Here is a 22,339-nt window from a genome sequence, read left to right on the forward strand (position 1 = left end):
AGGTTTGGTCCTGATATTTTATTATTACTACTAGGGAGAGAAGGTATATCCATTCATAGATGATGGATATACACCCATGATGTGCAGGTAGCTTTATACCACAGAAGGCTGCTGTGATGGACATCCAGAGAGAATGAGAAATCACATAAAAATGGAGGGAAAAGGAAGTCTTCACAGGAAAAACCCCAAAATCCGCAAACCAAAATGGGAGAAAAAAATGAATGAAGTGGGCAGACAATACAAATGAAGAACGATGGTCTACAAGGGCCCAAAGGGCCCATCCTCATCTTGATCAATTCCAGATCTCTTCAAATCAAGGGATTGAAATAATCCAAATTCCCAGATCAACCATTTTAAGTCTTGAATCTAAGACTATGATCTTTCTGAGTGCTTGTAAGATTTTATTGATCTTTGCTTATGTCAGCTCATTGATGCGTTTGTGGACCTTCGGCACCGAGCAATGGGTTCAAAGCTGAGCACATCTTTCCACCTGCTGGCTTTTCCACTCAAGGCAAAGCACGAGGTGTCCAAGTGCCTGGAATTACAGGAGCAGTCTGTGTCAGCATCTCTGTTAGCAACGACATCCTTGAGCTTCTGGAAAACCCCACCTGTGGCAGGAGTCTGCCCCATGCCAAACCCACTGGTGTTACTGTGGTGCAGAAACAGACTGAAAAGTTCAGGATAGTCAAAGCTGCACCCCTCATCTGCAAGGATAACCTCATCCCTGCTCATTCGCCTTCCCCAGAGGACACAGAATTTCCTAATACTGCACAGGAACTTAAAAAAATGCCCTGCTCTTTTTTGGATTTTTGGTTATACAAACAGAAAGGTGGCAGAGTTATCACCACCAGACCTTCTGCAGGGAGGAGCCAATCCATCAGTCCCCAGGGACAGGTTTGCTGTAGGATTAACTCAGGTGAAGGACACACAAAGGTGTCTGAAATGTTATGGGATGGATTTGCTAAAGGATTTGCTCAGGCAAGTGATACAGGTTCAGATGTTTAGGGTCCTATTGATGGATTTGCTGTAGGATCTGCCAGAAAATAAATCTATACCATTTATACCAAAGACCTCAGGTACGACAGTCTTGTAGGTTTTCCTTGGGAGGTACAAAAGTGTAAAACTATATAGACTATATAAAAACTGTGTAAAACTATAAACAAATACTTGATAACAATTAATGCTGTAGGATTTTTCCAGAAGAGAAACAGTCTCACAGGCCAACCCCTGTAATTGTGTTCTGCATTACCCCAGCATAGGTTGACAAACCAAGATGACTTGTTGCTTATGGAATTTCTTGTGATCATCAAACAAGATGAAAGTCTGGCTTGAGTAATTAAAATGCTAATTGGAAATTCACCATTCATCAGAGGAAATAGCAATGAGTTCCTTTTTTTTTTTTTCCTTTTTTTCTCCTCCAGCATTTTCTCTCTAGTGGTGGCAGATGTTGGGGTTGTGAATTCATTGTCTGTCAGAGACACAGCAAAATCCTCTTTCCAAACTAGTTTTCTGTATTTTTGTTGATTGTCTGCTTAAATTAACCTTCTCTAATGAGATGAAAATACGCAGGGTATGCCTGTAATTTACAGGCTGTGAAATTAGTGAGTACAGATATAATACATCCTGGTGGGTGACAGGGACTCGAGAGCTCTGAGAGTGCCCACACAGAGGAGAGGATGGCAATGTATCTTTAATGCATGGTTCCCAGCGGTGTGGAGGATAATCCAGGCTGGCTGCTGGCACACAAACACTCAGGACCATTAGGCACAATGGCTGGTGCCTGCCCTCTCCTCTCAGAAAGACTTTACACCAGGAAAAAGTCAGTATAATGTGAATGTAAAGTGCTGCCACATCTCTCAATTTGCATTTCAATTGCAAACCCTTCCCTGTGAGGGTGCTGAGGCCCTGGCACAGGTTGCCCAGAGAAGCTGTGGCTGCCTCATCCCTGGAAGTGTCCAAGGCCAGGTTGGATGGGGCTTGGAGCAGCCCAGGCTAGTGGAAGGGGGCTGAAATCCCCAAGAAAAGGTGGATGCCTTCCACTGAAGGGCTTAAACTTCAGGATTGGACACATCTTCCTCGCTGCCCACCATGCCCCACACTGCCAAAGCTCCCACTTGGAATATTTGTATCAGAAAGTCAGACTTCAATATTTTCACTTGATAAGAAGGTGGTGTTTGAGTTATTTCTCACTCAGGCATAGATCAATGTGCAAACAAACAAGCAAAGCCTCCTGTCAAGAATCACATCAAGACATCCACTGGCACAAACCGACGCAAGCCAGGGGGGAGCACAAAGTGTCCACATCTGTGTTTGTTCTGCAGACTGGGGAAGGGAGATCAGAGAATTGCAGGGCTGCCAGCTTCCAATATTTTAGGGCTAATTTATGGTAATAGATGTTTGAAACACTCTCAGCCCTCAAGACATTAGTACACACCTCGGCTTTCACAAAAAAAGAAATAAAAAAATCATTCTTTGTTTTCATGCTGAGCAGATAATCTGGATATTGTCTGACAGATTCAATTTGAAGTCCCATAACAAAAAGACAAATAAAAAACCTCCTTCCCTGCTACCCCTGACGATTTTTTCCCTGTGTTTGGGATGCTGTGATAATGGATTTGTGCCTGTAGGACCCACTGGGGGTTGAGAGACCCCGGGTTTGTGTATATGCCAAAGACGTTGCACAGAATGGTGAGAGTCTTGAAGAAAATGAGGAGTGCTGAAGTTCTTTCTAACAATATCCGTTGCTTTAATAGAAGATATTATCACTGTGTGTGAATCTTGTCACACATTAGGCCTCAAATCAGATGTATTTACAGCCCTGTATTTTAAAAAGGTAGAAGAGCAACACTATGAATTTGAGTTTGGGGTGGTTTTTTTACATTTTTAACATAGCTATTACAAGGGAAAAAAATCCTTTTATTTGGGTTCAAGTTCAGGTGGGTTCTGGATCAAATGGCTGAAGTTACACCCTGAAATTTGTGTAGGTTCACATCATTCATATCTGTGTCTGTATTTATTAGGTGAAATGAAACAAAACACATAAAAAAGGTGAACAAACAAATGCACAAGCAAAACTGAAGCCCAGATCCCTGAGCCCGCTCCTGAATCTGGAATGAGTGCAGATCTAGGCAGAAAATTCTAATCCACCCTCTCATTCCCCCTAATTGTCATTTTTGTTGGATGTGTTTCTAACATATGCCAATTATTTGTGTTTTTATAAACACGGTCCTTGCCCAGAGGTGAACAAGAAAGAAGAAAGACAAGGACAGGATGGCTCTGCATTACAATTTTCCTGGCAGCAAAGGCAGATTAAGAGTATCCCACCATTCTCCAGCCTGTTGTTCCCTTTTTCCACACTGCTCCTCCTGCAGATGTGTCACTGCAGTTCTGTGAAGGGGCTCAAGTGAATCAGGTTATAAAGATTTCTTTTCAGTGTGGTCCAGCGTCAGCCCAGCCTCAGGGCAGTTCCCTCCGTAGGTCTGGAGTAGGAAATGGAGCTGCAATGCAGGGAAGAACAGCCAGGGTGGGAAACTGATAAAGTGGTTTTGCCCCTGAGGAATGATGCTGTGGTGGGGTGGGAGAATGTGGTCCAGGAGGAATATGGGTTCACTTCTTTAAAAATGTGAATCAAATAAGGGAAATCTGCAAATTTCAGCTATGATTTAATATTTTTTTCCCTTTTTTTCTGATTTTTAACTAATACAGACATTAATTAAGTTGCTTATCCTTTTTTTTCTGAGGGGGAGGAAAGGAGACATCTTTCCTTCAAAACCTTCACCTGCGGCAGAAATCTTGATGGAGAAGGCAGAGGACTGATACTACTGCTAAATAATCATATTGCTCAGGTGGTGTAAACTGGTTTAGTTCTGACAATGTCACAGTAATTGGCATGAGATGTGAATCAGGTTGCATTCAACCCGAGAATGGTATCAGGGAAAATGTTCTAGTAGGAGGTGAACATCAAAGAGGGAAAAGGAAATCAGAGGAAGGTGCAAAATAGAGTTACTTTACCCTTAATATCAGTGTTCATGTCCTACAAAATTACTACAAGAAACAGCATGACATGGAGCTGCATGAAACAGGTCTGCGTGTCCCAGGGAAAATATCCAGACAGAAACGTGAAAGTCTTGAGTTTTTGCAAAGCTACATTCTGGTTAGGGCAGTAGAAACATTTTTGTGGAGTTTTCTTTTGTCCTTTTTGGCCATTTTGGCATTTTAGCTTAGTTTTAATTATTGGGAATGCTATAAGAAAACTTGTTTCAATCTGGGGAAAAAATAAGAGAAAAATTTAAAATTATGGCAATTATCTTTAAAAAAACAGAAAGGGATTTATTAAAACTGATTCTTTCCTGCAAACAGCTCTGATTTCCAAGAAAAGGACTTTTCCAAGGAACAATAGGTTTATTGCAAGTACCCAGGCAGCTCTTGTGCTGTCACTGGTGTGGGTGCAGGTCTGTTTTCAAGGCAGTGCCCCTGTTCTGAAGAGCTCTGCTCTCTGTGGAGACAAGAACCCTCCCTGGGCCAGCCCAGCCCCAGCCTTGAGAGTCAGTGCACGCTTTGTGTGGCTCCCCTTTCACAGGGCTCTGCCTCTATTCTACCTCCTTCTTTCATTCTCCTGGTGCACTGTAAAGGTCACTCTTCCTGAAAGGAGATATTTGTTCTTTGTGTTCAGGGTTGACAAAAAAAAGCGTAACCCTTGCATATTACAGAGGGTTTAGGAGGCATTAATGGACTTTCACTGTAAAGTTCCTTGGGCATGGATTCCTCTTTGGTTTCGCTGTCAAAACGTGGCCAGGAATGCTCACACCTCCCTGCAGGAGGAGGTGGGATTGGGTTTTTTTTCTGGCAATGATCCTGTTGCTCTTACGTGCTTGGGGTTGGGGGTTCTGCTGTACAGCAACAGCATCTGTCCATGTTGTGCTTGCACTGAAGGGTTGGCCGAAGGTGCTTTCCTTGGTCCCACACTGAATTCCCTCTTGAGCCCCCAGAGTTCAGGTTGTATTACATGGCTACTGTAAATTGGATAACAGCTGATCAATAGACACTTGTCCTGAAGATGAATGACCCTGGATCAGGTACAGCGCCTCCGAGGAGAGGAACCTGAGAAGCTGAATTTGAGGTGTGAAATGAAGTAAGATAAATAAGGATGGGCAGTTTGCGTTGGCACTTTATTGTGTTGCCAATAACTACTGAGTCCTGCTTTGCAGACAGACTGTGGGGAAGTTCATAGTGACCAGAGGGGGGACAAAAGGGCCTGGAAGATGCGGTTATTGGGATGGAGGAACTGGAAAGTCACATGTCTCGAGCTTGGGACTTGAATCAAGCTTAGATTGGTGAATACACACTGTACCAAACTTGTACCAAACCTGTACCAAACCTCTTTGGGAGTGGGGATGAATATTTGGACTGCAAGGCCTGAGCACAGAGCTCTGCCACTTAAATGACACTAACCCTGTTAGTTAAATTACAGCAGGATCTAAATTTCCACGTGGGTCAGCCACTTCAGAGGAATATTTTGCAGAATTTTCTTGTCAATGCATGAAATCATGAATACAGTAGACTGAGTTTCCACCCAGCCTGATCAGTCTTGAGTTTAAATAATAATATTTCATCTTACTTAATGAACTGTCAGCCATCTCCTGAGGGAGACACTTTAATGAGTGGCGAATCATGCCCAGTGCTTATTTATCTAAGTCAGGAGCATAGATCTGATAACGATTTCTTTTCATCTCCATGTCGGAGTCTTGTATCTGTCAGGCCACTTCCTGACCCAGACAAAGGTAATTTGCATAAGAAAGGAGGAACAGACTGGATGGCCACACAGTTTCAGCCTTCACAGGCAGGGAACTTCAACTTCTTACCAAAGCAGGCTGGATGTCAACTCAGAGGTGCTGAAAGGAAGAAAAAAGTGGAGGAGCTGAAAAGGAATGAAAGAGTGGAGACCAGGGCTTGGACTCCAACTCAGGCTAGTGGGAAGAGCTCCTAGGGACTGGGCAAATGTTTCAGTAACTATCAAAATTAGCTAATCAGTGATCTAGGTCCTCATGCTGGTTAACAAAGCAAGAAGTTCAGAGAGGAAAGAAAATGCTTTCAACTGGCAGGCCTGAAATTCAGTGTCTGAATCATACCATGTAGAGAAAAACTACAGGAGAAAGTGAGGGAGCTGGAACTGAAAAATACAGGCTTGGTGTAATTGATAACACAGAAACCAGGATTCTGGCATGCACTTAGATCAAGGAAGAAACATAAGAAACATTCAAGCTGCCTCACTTCAGATATTATTAAAAAGTCTAATTAAAACAATTAGTCTCCCCTGGAACCACACACAGGCAGCGGCAAGTCCATGTTTCTCTCTGTTGCCTACAAAGGGAGCCAGCGCAGAGTAGCTTTCAACTAAGAGAGTAAAATTAGGGCAACGTTTTGGTGGAGGAACATCCCCAGTGCCTGAGATAGTAACCGAGCCCAGCTGAAGCATGGGAGTGACCTTCAGCAAAGCTCAGTGATGGTGCAAAGAGCAGCAAGGGTTTCTCCATCAGCACTGCTCATGTGCAGCGTAAACAGCGTTCCTATGGAATGGGAAAGGCATGACAGGTCTCCCTGTGTGAAGCCTGTCTTCCGAAACCTCTCTGAAAACATTAGGATAACTTCTGAAAATGCAATTTCCTGACAGCTTCTGTCATGTGTGACACTTCTTGTAGCTCTTCTACAAAAGGAAACATTGTGTGGAATAAAGACAAATTATTCTCTAGGCTGGAAGCTGATTGCAGCTAGAGCAGTGCCTACTGAGCCATAGGAAAAGGGATTTCCAGGGACCTGGAGAGGCTGCCTGGGCTGTGCCCCAAGGCAGGACCTGTCCTTGCCAAGACCGGACATCTTCCCTCTGCTCTGGGGGTCATCCAGTCACATCCATTCTTCCACCCATGAATCTCTGCTCTTGGATTTTTACCAGACCTGACTGGGCAAAGGAGCAGGTCGGAATTCGGCGTTCTCTTTACTCTGAGGAGGAAGAATTGAGTGAGACCCTGAGTCCCTTTGGACCAGGATGATTCTGTGGCTACAACTTTTGTCAGGTAATGCCTCAAACTCACACACTGCTGAAGACAAAGATGAGCATGAGGGGAAGGGTCATGATATCTGTCGTGGAAGTGATGATGCCAGCTCAGTGTCAGTGTTTATTTTCTTGCTTTCTTCCAAAGACACAAAATCACTGTGTCAAATTTTCCTCCCTTCCAGCTCTAAAATCCATTTACTAAGAAATCGCTTCTTTCCTTCTTTTTGGTTTTCCTTTTTTTTTTTCCTTAATGTGTTGCAAGAACTAAGAAGTTTCTGGACAATTTTCCCTATTCTTCACTTATCAGATGTTTGCATAGTTGAGAAACACTCAATATGGGCAAACAGAGGATTGTGACTAGTAATAAGTACATTTGCTGTCTCAAAAGCAATAATTTTCAAAAGTTGAGAAAAACTACAAGCAAAATTGATTAGAAGAGAAACTGTAGGCAGGGAAAATGTTGATTGCAAATTAGTGATTCTGTAAGAGGAGTTTATTAGAGTGCCAAAACCCCAAACACTACAATTTCATATGAAATAAGAAGACAACATTGGCTGGAATCCAAGCCTTGCTCTGTTACAAAGCAAAAGAAGGATGGAAAATCTACATCCATACACAAGGATTACACCGGAAAATTCAGGATGGAAAATGGAAAACTTGCACCAAGACCCTTTGAGGAATTAGCTGAACTTCCTCTTGGTCTGCCGACTTTAGTCTCTAATAAACCTCACAGCATGATAGGTAATTGTGTGAACATTTTATAATAACATTATTTTTTAAAAAGGCCAGAAGGTTGTAGCTGTGTAATAGGTAACGTGTTATCAGTCAGATCAAATAATGGGGCCACATAATCTGATGTGAATTAATAAAGAATCAAAGGCGAGAAATAGAAACCAGCATTGTCAACATGATTTTGTAGAAAAATATCTTTTCAAAGAGAATTAGTTTTAGTCTTTTGAGGCTGAGGTTTTGATTGATAAAAGTGTGGATGAACATAATGGATGGGCATTTGTTGAAGCAGTTCCCAGGCCCCTGACTCTTTATGGTGCTAATTTCATTTGAGATTAAGAGCATTTACACATCTGAAACTGGATACCTGCAGGTCTTACAGACACTGGCTAACCTGGAAAAACAAATGGACAAACAAACAAACCACAACAAGAGCATTTCTGAGGTTTTACACAGAGATCAGTACCAGAACTGCTCTTTTTATACATTTTTCATGAATTATTTGTAATGTATTTTAAAAACACTTTAAAGGAGGAAGTTTTCTTTTGTCCTTTTTGGCCATTTTGGAAGGAAGGGTGACTTGGAAACTGTTGGAGTTCTTTACAGGCACTTGCACAGGGAGAAGATCCTGGGTACTGAAATGCTCTTCAGTCTGGAAAAGGCATAAGGGGAATCAATGACTGGAAGCTGAAGGCAATAAATCCAGCTTTAAAAACTAGGAGATTTCCTTTTCTTAGTTATTATTCATTTGCTTATTTAAATAGTCAGGGTGCTTAGAGCAAACTATTATGGGAAGATGTAGGATCTTGATCACAGTGTGCTGGTGGTGGGGGAAGTTTGCAAAGGCCAAAAGTCAATCGCCATAACCTCCTCTGGTTGTCAGCTGAGGGAAACAGGTTCCTCCAGCTCACACAAGCCAAATTTCTGCTTTTCATAATGTGGACAGAATTTTTTCCTCTCCCTTGACTACAAGGGGAGCTTCACTCAGCTGAGTGTTAGCTGGGGGCTGCCATCCAAATTTCTCCCAAATGATGGAAGTTTGGAGTCAGGATAAGGGGATGGCCTCTCTTGGGGTTTTCCAGGTTAGTGAGGAAAATCTCAGGGAATGGGTTTGTCAATAGAGCTGCTCACAGAGGACGTACTGCAAATGGCAGAGAGGAAGAGGGAGCAGGGTGAAGAGAGAGAAAACATAAAGCTGCTAAAACCTAAACCGACCAGAAATAAATCTGACCTCCCTTGAGCTTGAATTGTGGATTCCTCGCTGCCACCAACACAGGTTTGGGTCACTTCTTCCTTTGTACCTGGGCCCAAGGCAGCACTGTTTGGGTACAAATTCAATGAAAAATGAAAGAGAGGGAAGGAGGGTTCTCTTCCTTCTTGGCCCTAAAAAGTCTGCATCCAGCACAAGACAGAGCTGGAAAAACTGTGTCCATCCTGTGCCTGCTGCCACTTTGGGGCAAAGGCCAATGACTGGCTGCTGGGAATGTGCCTGTCTCCTTGTTCCCTGGCTGCACTCCTGCCTTCCTCACTGAATGGCATTAATCATGTCAGCCTCTCTTTCTACAAGAGTGGCTGGTTTAATGGGAAACTTCATCCAGCATCAATATCCTAAGGGGAGGAGGAAATTAAGAGGAAAGTGTGTAGCAAGGAGGCAGCTGATGGGGAAAGCAGTCACTGCCCGTTCCAGAGTGTGGACTGGAGAGGGGCAAGGCAGGGAGCAGAGAATGGATTTTCCCTGGAAGTCCAGAGGCAGCAGGGATGTCAGTTGGATCTGCAGTGATGGAGGTCAGAGAGGTCTCTGGAAATCAGAGATGATGGAGGATGGTGTGGAATGGCTGAGATCTGGAAGTACTTGCCAGGGAAGGTGGGGGGACAGCTGGAGCACAGATGAAGCATTTGAGCCCAAAGCACTGGGCTGGAAAGTGACTGAGGAAGAGGCAAAGAGTGCTCCTGGAAGGGGATCATGTCAGGGGTGTGCAGGAGAGTGAGCCAGCCTGAGCACATCTGACGGAACAGCTCTTGGCAGAGGCAGCTGCTGGTGCTCATCGTGGCATTCCCTTCATGTACCTTCTAAAACTCCTCAAGCTTTTCCATGCTTTGTGGCAGCATTCCTGCCTAGAGCCGCAGGGCTGCACCATCTCCTGTTCCCATCTTTGCTCTGAGGTGTGTCTGAGTGTCACCTAACTGTGGGATCTCCAGGAGCTGGAATTCCTAAGTTGGGATGTTCTCGTGCATTTCTGTGCCCATGGGAGTGCAGGTTGCTCAGGGAGGGTGATTTAGCCCAGAGTTCACCATCAGCTTGGCCTGCTTCTCCTGCTTCCTTTTTCCTTCCTCCTCCCTCCTGTCTGTTTTCCTGTCTGTTCCTCTGCTCCTCTGACAGTTGGTTGTTACAGACATTGCTGCATATTGGCTGAAATTAAGTTAAACATTGCTTTGTAACCCATGGTGGGACTGACAGGGTTCTCAATGGACCTGAGCAGATGAGCTCCATCCTTTCACCCTGGCTTCCACAATGACATCACTTTCTCCTTGTATTTGAGCTCCTCCATCTATTTTTTGTTTTCTCACCCATTTCCCAGCTGTGATGAACAACACATTTACTACTCAGTGTATACAGAGAACAGGCTCCCTGCAGTCTCCTCTTGGGATGCTTCCTCTGAAAGAGAAGCCCCTAATGATGGGTGGTACTATGAAGAAGGTGATCACCTTAGCGTATAAATACACTTCTCTTTGGAGAAATCAAGCCCCAAAAACCTGGCAGGATTTCACACAGCAGAAGGAAATGAGGGTGACAAGGTATAGATAGTGTAGGCAGCATGGGAAAGCTTTCCATGTATGTGATGAACTGAACCTGTAGAATTTATTGTCACAGGATATTACTGAAATGAATAATTTAGGGGGAATCAAAGAGTTTGCAACCTCATTGAGAGCTGTGTCCAGACAAAACATTATGCAGGTTGAAATTTATAATGACTAAATCTGTACAACATAATCTAATTATCAGACAGGGTTAGGCAAAAATGACCTCCCATGGGAAGAAATGCACAATTAGATGTGTTAGATCTGAGCTGATGAGCAGGTATGCTAAACCTTCTTCTGAATCACCCAGCACTGAATTTTTTATCAGAGTTGCAGTAGCAGATCAGACAACCTTTGCATTTCTCTTCTCCCCATTATTCTGTGATCTTTTGAAGGAAAATATTTTATTCCCTTTCACATGGGCGTTTTGGCAAACAATATATCGGGGTCTCAGAAATCTGATTTCACACGCACTTGTAAAAATACGGCCTCAAACAGACTGATCAACCTGCTACATCATTGTTTAGTTCAATCTTGGCTTCTAAGAAATTTATTTCCTCAGTATAAATTTTGTGGGCACCATTAGTTTGCTTTTGTGTACACAGTGATCCACTGGAGGTGGAAAAAAATCCTAGATCGGATAGATCTCCCCTTCTCCCCTTCTCCCCTTCTCCCCTTCTCCCTTTCTCCCATTTTTGGAGAATATTATGCTCACCGCTATTGCCATGAAGAGGTTTTTTGGGGTAAGGAAGTCTCCCTGATCTCCCTTTCTCTGTCACTCAGCCCCACAATCACTAAGTCCGTGGTAATGCTGATGTTTTCACTAAAGGTGGTTTCCAACCTGCTTCCTGCCTCTGAGCCATGACATGACAGACAGGGCATGAGAGAAACCCTCATGAGTGTCTTGCAGCACTGAGCATCGTGACCCCAAATTTGGGAGTCCCTTGTCTGAGGTATCAATCAGAGCACACGTCCCAGTCCCTCCCATCTCCCTGGGGATTACAGAAACACAGAATCACAGAATAACAAGGTTGGAAGAGACCTCCACGATCTTCGAGTCTGACCCATGTTCTAACACCTCAATTAGGCTATGGCACCAAGTGCCACGTCCAGTCTGTTTTTAAACACATCCAGAGATGGTGACTCTACCACCTCCCTGGGCAGACCATTCCAGTGCTTTATTATTCTTCCCATGAAAACCTTTTCCCTAATATCCAACCTATACCTTCCTTGATGCAGTTTGAGACAGTGTCCTCTTGTTCTGTCAGTTGCTGCCTGGTGGAAGAGACCAACCCTGTCTGCAGCCTCCTTTCAGGGAGTTGTAGAGAGTGATAAGGTCACCCCTGAGTCTCCTTTTCTCCAGGCTAAACAACCCCAGCTCCCTCAGTTGTTCCTCACAGGCCTTGTGTTCCAAGCCCCTCACCAGCCTTATTGCCCTCCTCTGGACACGCTCAAGCATCTCAATGTCCTTCCTGAACTGAGGGGCCCAGAACTGGACACAGCACTCAAGATGTGGCCTCACCAGCACCGAGTACGGGGGAAGAATGACCTCCCTGCTCCTGCTGGCCCCACAATTCCTAATACAGGCCAGGATGCCGTTGGCCTTCTTGGCCACCTGGGCACACTGCTGGCTCAGAGTCACTCAGTTGTCGACCAGCACCCCCAGGTCCCTTTCTGCCGGGACACTGTCCAGCCACTCTGCCCCCAGCTTGTAACATTGTTGGGGATTTTTGTGGCCAAAATGCAGAACTCGGCACTTAGACTTACTAAACTTCATCCTGTTGGACTCTGCCCATCCATCCAATTGACCCAAGTCTCTCTGCAGAGCCCTCCTTCCTTCCAATAGATGGCCACAAGCTCCCAGCATAGTGTCACCTGCAAATTAGCTAATGAAAGACTCAATACCCTCATCCATGCCATTAATAAAAATACTGAACAGAACTGGTCCCAGTACAGATCCCTGAGGGACACCACTGGTGACTGGCTGCCAGCTGGATGCAGCACCATTCACCATCACTCTCTGGGCCCAACCATCCAGCCGGTTCCTGACCCAGCAAAGAGTGCTCCTGTCCAAGGCATTAGAGGTGTATCCCATCCTACCAGCATGGCACTGTGGAGCCTGGCTTTGTTTTGCTGTTCATGTGACACTGCTGCAACAGAACATGCACCCAGAAGACACCAGAAATGCCTGCCACTGAGAAAAACATCATCCTCCCAGGAATAACATGACCTTCCTCTTCTCTGTGTGTCATTCCGCACCAGAATGACAACGCATCGGCTGGAGCAGCAGGGAAACACACTCTGGAGGAGATGCTGACATGTTTTCAATCAGTGCCAGGAGCAGAGGGCTTGGGGCTGACCCTCTGCCTGCTGCCCTGTGCACAAAGCGCTCCCACCAGCACCACTGATGGCAAACCCTGCCTGTTCTCTGCAGCAGCACAGGGCCCAGGTGTTGTTTTATTTTTAGGTGTATTCTGGACTCCGCTGCAGGCTGTGAACTGGCGTCAGCAGAAGGATTGAAAAGAAATGAAGTGCTGCTCTTCACTTAGAGATGTCATTTTCCTCCACATAACCTCCCTCCCCAGGATCCTGGCCTGCCAGGTCCTGGCTGCTCGGTATGTGCGGTGCCACAGCCGGGCTGCAGGGGGAAGGGGAGCATTCAGAGATCCCCAAAGCATCGCTCATTGGCACCCCCACGATGCTCTGATGGGTGGCCACAGGAAAAGAGGGGTCACCACAGCCACCTTCCACGCTTTTCCCCCTAATTATTTCTCCCTACTGACCTGTTCCTCACCTCCAGTGCCCAGACCTGTATGGGGGTAGGATGCAAGAAAAGGGATGCAGACCTATGAGCAAGGGACATGGGGTGTCCCCCCAGCAACCCAGTCCCACTGTCTGAATCCCACGCTGACCCCACAGGTTCAACAGATCTAAGTACAGCATGTCTGAGATGCTTGGGGAGAGGCAAGAGGGATGTGTCACAAAAGAGAGGTGCAGAGCCAGCTCTGTCTCCCCCCCTCAAATGTACAAGGTTTGACCATCTGCCCCTGAATTTCAGAGGTCAGGAAAGCAAAGTTAACCTGCCAGGATGGCTCACACACAGTTCTGGGAGCTGTGGAGGGGATGTGGCTCTTTTCAGACTTATTTCCCAGCAGAGGCAGCTCTAGGAGTGAGCAGAGCAGGCACTGCCTGTGACAGCAGGCTGCTCACAGCAAGGACGTGCCCGTGGTCCTGCAGAGCAGCTCAGCTGTGCCAGAGCCAGGCTGGCTGTGCTGGCGAGGGGACACTGGGCATCTGTGACTGCCACAGCCACACAGGGAACCAGGCTGAGTCCTCACACAGTGCTCCTCACTCGCACCTTTCCCTGCTCACCTTCTGTGCAGCAAAAAATCTTCTAATTCTGATCTCAGGTGTGACTACTGAGTTCCAAAAAACTTTTCGGTGCTGGCTTTACTCCTAATATATTCTGCATGAGCTGCATCAGCACTAGTAGGATTTTTAGCCTAATTACCAGAGGTGTGTGTGGATACATTTCATGTCTCCAGAAGGGTGTTAATAATAGCTCTGAGTGAAGAGAAACAACACAAATGCTGCTGCCAGCTCTAAGGAATAGGAGGGAAAAGACAAACCTGTGCATAACCTTAAAAAGTACTGCAGGACAGTACTGGCAAGGAGCATTTTCCACTGGAGGTGAGTGGTATTCTCCTCAGTGCAGGCAGGGGAATTGAGGCACGGAGCTGCCAAAGCTGGCTCAGGCTCCCCTCAGCAGCGCTGAGGATCAGAGTGGTGTGTCCTGACTCTGGAGCTGCTCACCAGGTGCTGCTGCCCTTCCCTCCTGACTGTCACACCTTGTAACTGTTCTCCGCGCTGCCTGGGCAGGGAGCTGCAGGATCTCCAGGATAATGAGCTGTTGTAGACACTCCAGCTGATGGCTTTGAAGTGAGTGGAGCATGCTGAGCCATAAGTGACCATGGAGGTGTGCTGAACACACACTCCCTTGTTCTCTGAAAGCTGGGATATAGATCCTTGTCTAAGGTCCGTCACACAGAGTAACTGAATGAATGAATGGCCCTTAACTCCTCCTTTCAGTCCTTTTCTGGTTGCTTGGCACAAACACAGCTTTTCCCACATCTGCTGTGTGAGATAGCTACAACTGCTATGTTTGGGGATTTGTTTGTGAGTAAAGATCCCCAGGACCTCAGCTGATCTGTGTCAGCCAGGGACAATTTTCAGCGTCAGAAGGAGATAACCTTGTTCCCACGGGGCTGGCCTGCTCCCTGGGTATGAACACATTTCCATCTCTTTTTGCAGGGTTAATTTCACAGAATTAACTAGGTTGGGAAAGACCTTTGAGATCATTGAGTCCAACTTATATTTCTTCCCACTGCTCCCTAGTAACTGATCACTTTGGACCAGGAGAGGTTCAGAGGAGTCATTCAGGTAAAAAGCAGAGACATTTCTGTGGATGGGATGCCTCTGGATAGTGGAGGCAGTGCTGCAGTTGTGTAAGTAAAGAATAGATATTAGAAATTAAAGTCAGCAGACCAAAAGGGATTTCAGCTAGTTCTTCAAAGGGTCTTGGTGCAAATTTCCTATTTCCCACCGTGAATTTTGATATGTAATCCTTGTCTGTGGATAGAAATTTTCCATTGCTTTTTTCTTTTGAAACAGAGCAAGGCTTGGATTCCAGCCAAACTTGTGTTCTTATTTCATATGAAATTGTAGTATTTAGGTTTTGACTTTCCAATAAACTTTTTTTGCAGAATCACCAATTTGCAATCAACATTTTCTCTGCCTACAATTTCTTTTCTAATCAATTTTGCTTATAATCTTTCTCAACTTTTGAGAATTATTCCTGTCGAAACAGCAAATATACTTCTTACTCAGTTACAGTCCTCTGTGTGCCCACACTGAGTGTTTCTCATCTTCCTGCAGTGTTACTTTGCTGGATCCTGTCACATTCACACAACCTTCATTCCTAACAATAGTATTTTAAAGTTTAGAGCTCTATCATTCTTGGTATTATTTTTAACAACCGAGTGGATCAACTTTCATGATGGTGACAATTTTTATGTTTCACTTTGCCTCTGAGGTCAATTTACTTTGAATGTTTTCCAAATAAATCACTTGGATTGTTTAAAAACTTGCTTTAGGGAAGTCGTTTTGTAAAGAGTTTCAAAACTTTGGCATATCTTCAGGAATCAGATTTTCTTTGAAACAAAATTACAAGAGCTCTGTTAGAAATTCTGACTGTTGTCCAAATCTAATTCTACCTGTGCATGAAAAAAAGAAGGAAAAATGAGGGAAATTATTCTTTAAAAAAATTATTTATGAAGGTAAATGCAAAATTGAAGAGGAAAGGAAAAACAAACTTGTAAGAATTTCTGTAAATATTTAAAGGCAAATAGCAACAACCACAACAGTAGAAGTGAAAGTCTTATCTATTGAACACAATCCAAAAAAAGGGGTTAATAAGGGAGTGTGGGAACAAACTTGTGAACAGAATGTTCAGAGTATATATAAAATATTAGAGAGGAATGTGGAAAAAACAATATAAGGACCAGAAAGTGGCTGTGGGAAAGCACACAGTGATGCCAGAAGCAGTGGAGCAAATGGAAATGCAACCCCCAGGCTGTGGAGGGGGAAGGACACCCAGTTAATGCCTGTAAGCCCTCGAATTAAACAAGAAAGGCAACAGCTTACTGGGGATAAAATTACACAGGGAAAAATCTATGTCAAATACAGAACAAGCTGGCAATTGGTGTGTGAGGAGAGAATATCTAAACACAGCCTCAACTACTCAGAAAATGGGCAGAGAAATCCTGGAGTGAAAACCAAAATCACTCAGTGCAAAAGCTGCAAACTCACAGCAATAACTGGAGAGTGTTTACAAGTAGCCCTTGGGTGAAGATTAACAGGATCTGCAAGGTTACAACCAAATCAGGCCTTTGGGGAAACTTCAAACTTTTAGGAAGGCAAAGATGGAGCTGAAAGCTTGGGCAAAAATGGTGAAGTTGCTTTGGTGCACCAGACATCAAAATGTGTGGGATGTGGGAAACACAAGTGAGCGAATTTCTTTGAGGAATGATGGTGTTTCATGGTTAAAAGGGAGTAGGGGTAAAATCCCCTTCAGTTCCCCAAAACCAGAAAGTTTGCTGCAACCATATCAGGGTAAAGGAGAGCTCATGGATTTGGGAGTTCTGGCATCAGAAACAGTCCTAGAAACAGAGTCTGCTCTCTGCATAAATGCTCTGATGGGGAAAGGAGCTGACCCCACCCTCTGAGCGGAGCTGTGAGTGGTTATTGCTGTGAGTGGGTCAGACAAACAGAAAAGGCCCAAAGATTGGCTGAAGTGCCACTAGTGGAAGGTCTGTCCCAGTGGGAAGCCTCTGTGTCCCACAGAACAGTGGTTTTGCTGGGTCTGTGCTCAGAAAATGGCACACTGTCATCTCTCAGCTGTCACTGCAGGACAGGGAGGGCAGTGACTGCCCTCAGCCTCTTCCAAATCACTGGGTAAGAGTGAAATGGGTCCCTCGGCTGAGACCTGCAGTGGTTGGGAGGGGAACACTCCACTCCTGCCTGTACTGGCCGAGAGCACAACCTCCTGGGACAGTCCAGCTTTGGGCTCAGTTCCTTCAAAACACCTGGAGTTAGCCAAGCAGCGATGCCAGGCTGAATAACACAGGATTAGCTTCAGGGGAATTAAGTGATCTTTAGTCTGCCAACGGGGAGTCAGTAAAGGGAATATTATTTGCCCCAGGTGGCAAAGTGAGTTAATAGCAAAGGCAAAAAGAGGCAGTCCTGGGTCTTGCCCTTACCCAGGCACCAACTGGAACTTTTCTGACTTAAACCTCTTAATTGTCCTGAAGGATCTTAGTTTCCAGCCTCATCGCCCAGCTGGACCAGTTTAGGAGGTGGCACGAGAGGATTGGTTAAGAGAAGTTTTTAAACAAACTCTCTAGCCTTCCATGGAGGGATGAGGGTGTGATTGTTTTGGGAAGAGGCTGTTTGTTCCTGATGGTCCATTCTGATTTTTACCAGGAGGACTGGAATTATTTGGGCTTTCCAGGTTGAAGACACGGCAGGTGAGTAACGTATGGAAGTGCTAGTTCAGGTCTTGTTGCCAGGATGTCAGGAGAGGCTTTAAAATGAAGCACAGTGAAATAAGGAGGTGAGATATGGTAACTTCTTTGTGCTCCCTTTTCCTATCCCGAGGCTTCCCACTAAGTGATGACTTTGTATAATTAAAATGAACAAAGTGGCAGCAATCCATCTTCACAATCACAGCATTTTCTCCTTCCCTTTGTTGAAGTGCTTTGTTCATCTCAAATTGGTTAAAAAAAAAAAAAAAGGAAAAAAAATAATAAAAAATACAGAAATAGAAGTTGAATGGGTGCCTGCAGGGGCTGTATTTTTAGCAGCTCATCGGTTTGCAGAGAAGCTCAGAGGTTGCAGATTCTAATTGCCAACCTGGAATGTGGAAAGCAGGACAACTGAAAGAGTGTTTGTGTTGGGGAGAGCATGATGATTTCAAAGCAGGGAAGGAAGAGATAATTGGCACCTTTGCTATGTACAAAATGTGGTGGGACACCGTGTGGTGAGGCCATCTGGACAGAGTTTGGGGCATGAGAGCCTGGTGAAAGGCTCTTGTGGAATCCAACTGCAGGAGGGATTTTGCCTCTTCCCTGGCTGGAGCTGTGAATGTTTATGCGGCCACCCCGGGGAGGCTGGATTGGGATATTTGCAGATGGAGCGTGTCAGATCCAACTGAGATGCTGGCTGGGAGGAGGAAGTGAGCAAGTAGAAAATGACAGAACAGATCTCTAACAAGAAGGTAGAACAGAGGGTGATCCCTGAGCACAGATCCAGGAGCCAGGGCTCTAAAAAGGGATGAGGTGTGAGCTGCTATACCCTTAAAGCATTAGCTAGATTCAGTTCAGCCCTGGACTTATGCCCAGCAATGTCCATCTGCAGGAGATTGCCGTGAGAGGAGCTGATTGACTCTCTTTGTGGCCTTTTCCAGCAGAACCAGGATCCTGCTGTGGGATTCCAGAGTCTTGCCCAGGATAGAGGAGGAGGTGCTCGGTCTATCCTTGCTGACATGGACCTGGTTGCTGTCCTCCCCCGTTCTGCTGCACACCCTCAAAATTGGCTGTCATGGTTTGCAGCTCTAGGTCCTGAAATGGATGTCCTGGAAGTGCTGAGTGTACTGACAGCTCAGCTGATGGCTGTGGGATGCAGGAGCTCATGGCTTGGAGTACGGGAGAAGGCTGCCTTGTGTTTGTGTGGTGGAGGAGCTTGGCAGGTTTTTGGCTTGCTTTCCTGATAGACTATTTTCATCTCCCCTGTCCTACTTCCTTCCACACAGGCCTCATTTCCCCCCAGGGACTATAACTAAACTCCTCTCTGTAATTCCAATTGGTTCATCAGCTCTTTGGAGCATTTCCAGGCACACAGCAGAAGAGGATCACATGGGTGGCCCATCTGATGCCATGTACATAAAAAATGAGCTATGTACAGACTGGACTGTGCTAAACAGGTCTTGCTATGGCTGCAGATATGCTGTCAGGACTTTGCCACCTACTCTGTCACAGGCAGATAAATAACACTAAAAAAATACACCTTCCTCTGCATGGAAGACCCAATCCTAACACAATCAAAGCCAGAAACGTCTGACTGAAAGAGCATCATGGGTAAATGCTAATTTGCTGAGGTAGTGGGTTAGGGGCAGAGAAGTAGGACAGATATATCAAAAAACATGGGTAAAACCATATGTAAGCAGTGCTGCAAGAACAGGACTTGAGGGGGAAATGGAGACAAGCATGGCCATGGCTGATTGCAAATCACATCTGATGTGCAGGATGCCGAGTGGAGCTGGTAAGGTCATCCTTCCATATGTATGAGCTTGCTCATCTCCTTGCTGGTAACCCCCAAATTGGATGCTCCAGATCTCCCTTTCCCTGACCCTTGGATTGCGGTACAAAAGGAGTGCCTTGAGGCAGCTTGCAGAGCTCAGCAGCATGGGGGACACACTTGATCCCTGTGAGGGGATAATGCAGCCCCTCCAGCCCATGCTCAGCACCCTTTTTCCCCCAGCAAAGCTGTGGGAGCACAACCTTGACACTGGCCTTTGGGATGCTCCTGACACGGATTAGTCATGCTGCCGTGGATCAGCTGCCTGCAGGGCTGTCACTTTGTTCTTCTTCAAGGAAGAGCCAGTGGACTGAAGAGGCTCCAGTTCCATCTGCCAGCAAAACCCGTAGCAGGGAAAGAGCAGCAGCAAAGGGGGGAGGTGCTGGAAGGGGGGAGCAGTGGGTTCCCTCGATAATTAGGATGGCTGCATCATCACTTATGCAAATAGGGGGAAGAAGGAGGCTTTTTGCAGAAGGCTCAGTGGAGGAGGGAACAGAAAGATGGAGCTATTCTCCATGAAAGAAAGTACCTGGCCTGAAAAAAGGATGTGTGGTCCCTTACACACTTTTCTCCTGACCAGAAAAGGCAAAATCAGGAGCCCTTCAGGACAAGCAATCCCTGGTTGGAGTTTGGCTGCTGTCCTGTGTTGCACACTCATGCAAACTAACACAAGGAGCCTTGGGCAAAAGCAAGCAAATTTTATGTCTGGTTATTCCTCAATCCCTCCCACCCCTCCCCATGTCACAGAGGTGTGTCTCTGTCCCAGCATTTTGACAGGCTCATGTCCATCCCTCAACTTCCCCCTTTGCTCAGAGGGCTCTGGTTTGGTGGGAATGCAGGGAGTAAAGCTGGGTACAGCTGAGCCCTGCTGGGATTCACAGCCTGAGCTGTCCCCAGGCTGCAAAGCAGTTTCTCTTTCCCCTTATTTCCTGGAGGAGGTAGCTCTGTCACCCTTAGTGGGAAGAGCATTGAACAACATTGTCATCCTACACCACCAACATCTTCCTGTGTCTGACACCAGCACAGATGTGTTTGCATTCAGTGTTTTCCACTTGTGCCCGTTCAGCTTGGCAGGACAGCTGCCCTCATGCTACAGTGCAGGAATTCTAAAGAGAGCTGCTCTGCAGCCCAGCTGTGGCTGCCCTCTCCCTCTCCCTCCACACTGCTGGGCTGCCATGCAATGTGGGAGTATGCTTTTTCAAATTTGGTAATGTGTGATTCATTGCTTCCTTGCCAGGAGGTAGAATGGGACAGACCTTGAAATACCCTGTGGTGACTCTTGGGGCTGTCCTGTACAGAGCCAGGAGCTGAAGTCGATGGTCCTTGTGGGTCTTTTCCAACTGAGGATATTCTATGATAAGCCAGTGATATGAAAGCAGCAGCAAATTGTCATCTTCTGCCCATCTCTCCACACACTTAGCATTGTGCAAAATGGTCCTGCAAGAGGGCTTTAATACCAGAGAAACAATGAGGGGCTCCTGATGATGCCTCATCCTTGCACATCCCAGGCTTACAGCAGTAGCTAATCCTATCTTACACACTGATGTCCAAGTTTGGACTGTCAGCAGTATTTTGACAGACATGAACCAAGGTGTTCTATTTCCAAAATGCAATAAACCTCAAAAGAATAGCACAGTCTTGGCTGCCTTGGGACTGCTGTCTCTGTATGAGTGCAGGGCATGTTGTTAGGGTTGGAATTCAGCAGGAGGTCCATGGCTCTGACTGCTCACACTGGAGACCTCTGTGAGGCTCCAGAGCTCTTCCCTGAGCCTGTGTGGACTATAGGGATGATGGGAAACTTTGGACTTCAGATGATGCTCAAGGCAGCACTGTGGACATCTCCAACCAATCCAGAAAATTCCTTTTCTCATGATGTACCTTGGCTGTATCCTAATAGAATCACACAACTTCTCTCTGCTTTAGAAGAGCAGGAAATTCTCCCAGTTCTGCCTTATTGTCAGTTGAGCAGCCTAATCAAAAAACATTGTCTTGTTTGCAGGCTTGACAGGTTTTAATGCAGGGCACAGCTAAACAAACAAGTGGAAGAGGAAGGCACGGCAAAATCAGTTCTGCCAACTAACTACCAGGGGATCTCATCAGGACTCGTACATCTCCAGCAATTTCTCAATCTCAGTAGAGTTCTGCCTGCAGAATGAGGAATATCTCCTCATCCCAGACCAATTAAGACATACCAAATCACATTTTTTTATATCCCTCCCCAACACAGATAGGCAGATACATTAACAATCTCTCAGCCCTCCTCCTTTTGTTGCTAGCAAAGAAGGATCAGCTGTCCTCTTGCTGTTCCCAAAAGTGGAGTCTGATTGGACTGCCAGGAGGGCAGGAAAACCCTGGATAATGCTGCACCCATAGCTAAGCTTCATGTGCCACCAAATGGCACAGCTGAACGAGGAATCCTGGCACTGAAGCAGCCTGAGCTACTCTCCTTCTCAGGCACAAAGGGAAATTTGTGCAAATTATGGTTCCTCTACTCCAGGCAAGGCTGATTCAGTTGTACTTGGGCAGTGTCAGCCAGTGGCTGATTTAGGCTTATTCCAGTCTTGGGCAAATTCAAGTGTGAGTTGGGAAATGCATCTGATCAGGAAAATAGTTCCTCTGGCAACACTCCTGGAGGCACCAAAACTTAATGTTTCTCCTTTAGTGTGGTGCAACAAAGGCCATTAAGGCTGGATGGATTCTGTTCACATTAGAGACTTTTCCTACAAATGAGGAATTCATGGGAGGGCCATGTTTGCAGCAAATGAGTGTTTGTCGGTTGCTCCCTGCCTCCTGCCCCCCATCCCAGCAACAGGAGAATCCCACAGGAGCACTCTGCTTCCTGATGAG

Source organism: Corvus kubaryi, unplaced genomic scaffold (genome assembly GCF_017639235.1).
Source record: "Corvus kubaryi isolate FWS band 111438036 unplaced genomic scaffold, C.kubaryi_AGA036_p1.0 78, whole genome shotgun sequence".
Lineage (NCBI taxonomy): Eukaryota > Metazoa > Chordata > Aves > Passeriformes > Corvidae > Corvus > Corvus kubaryi.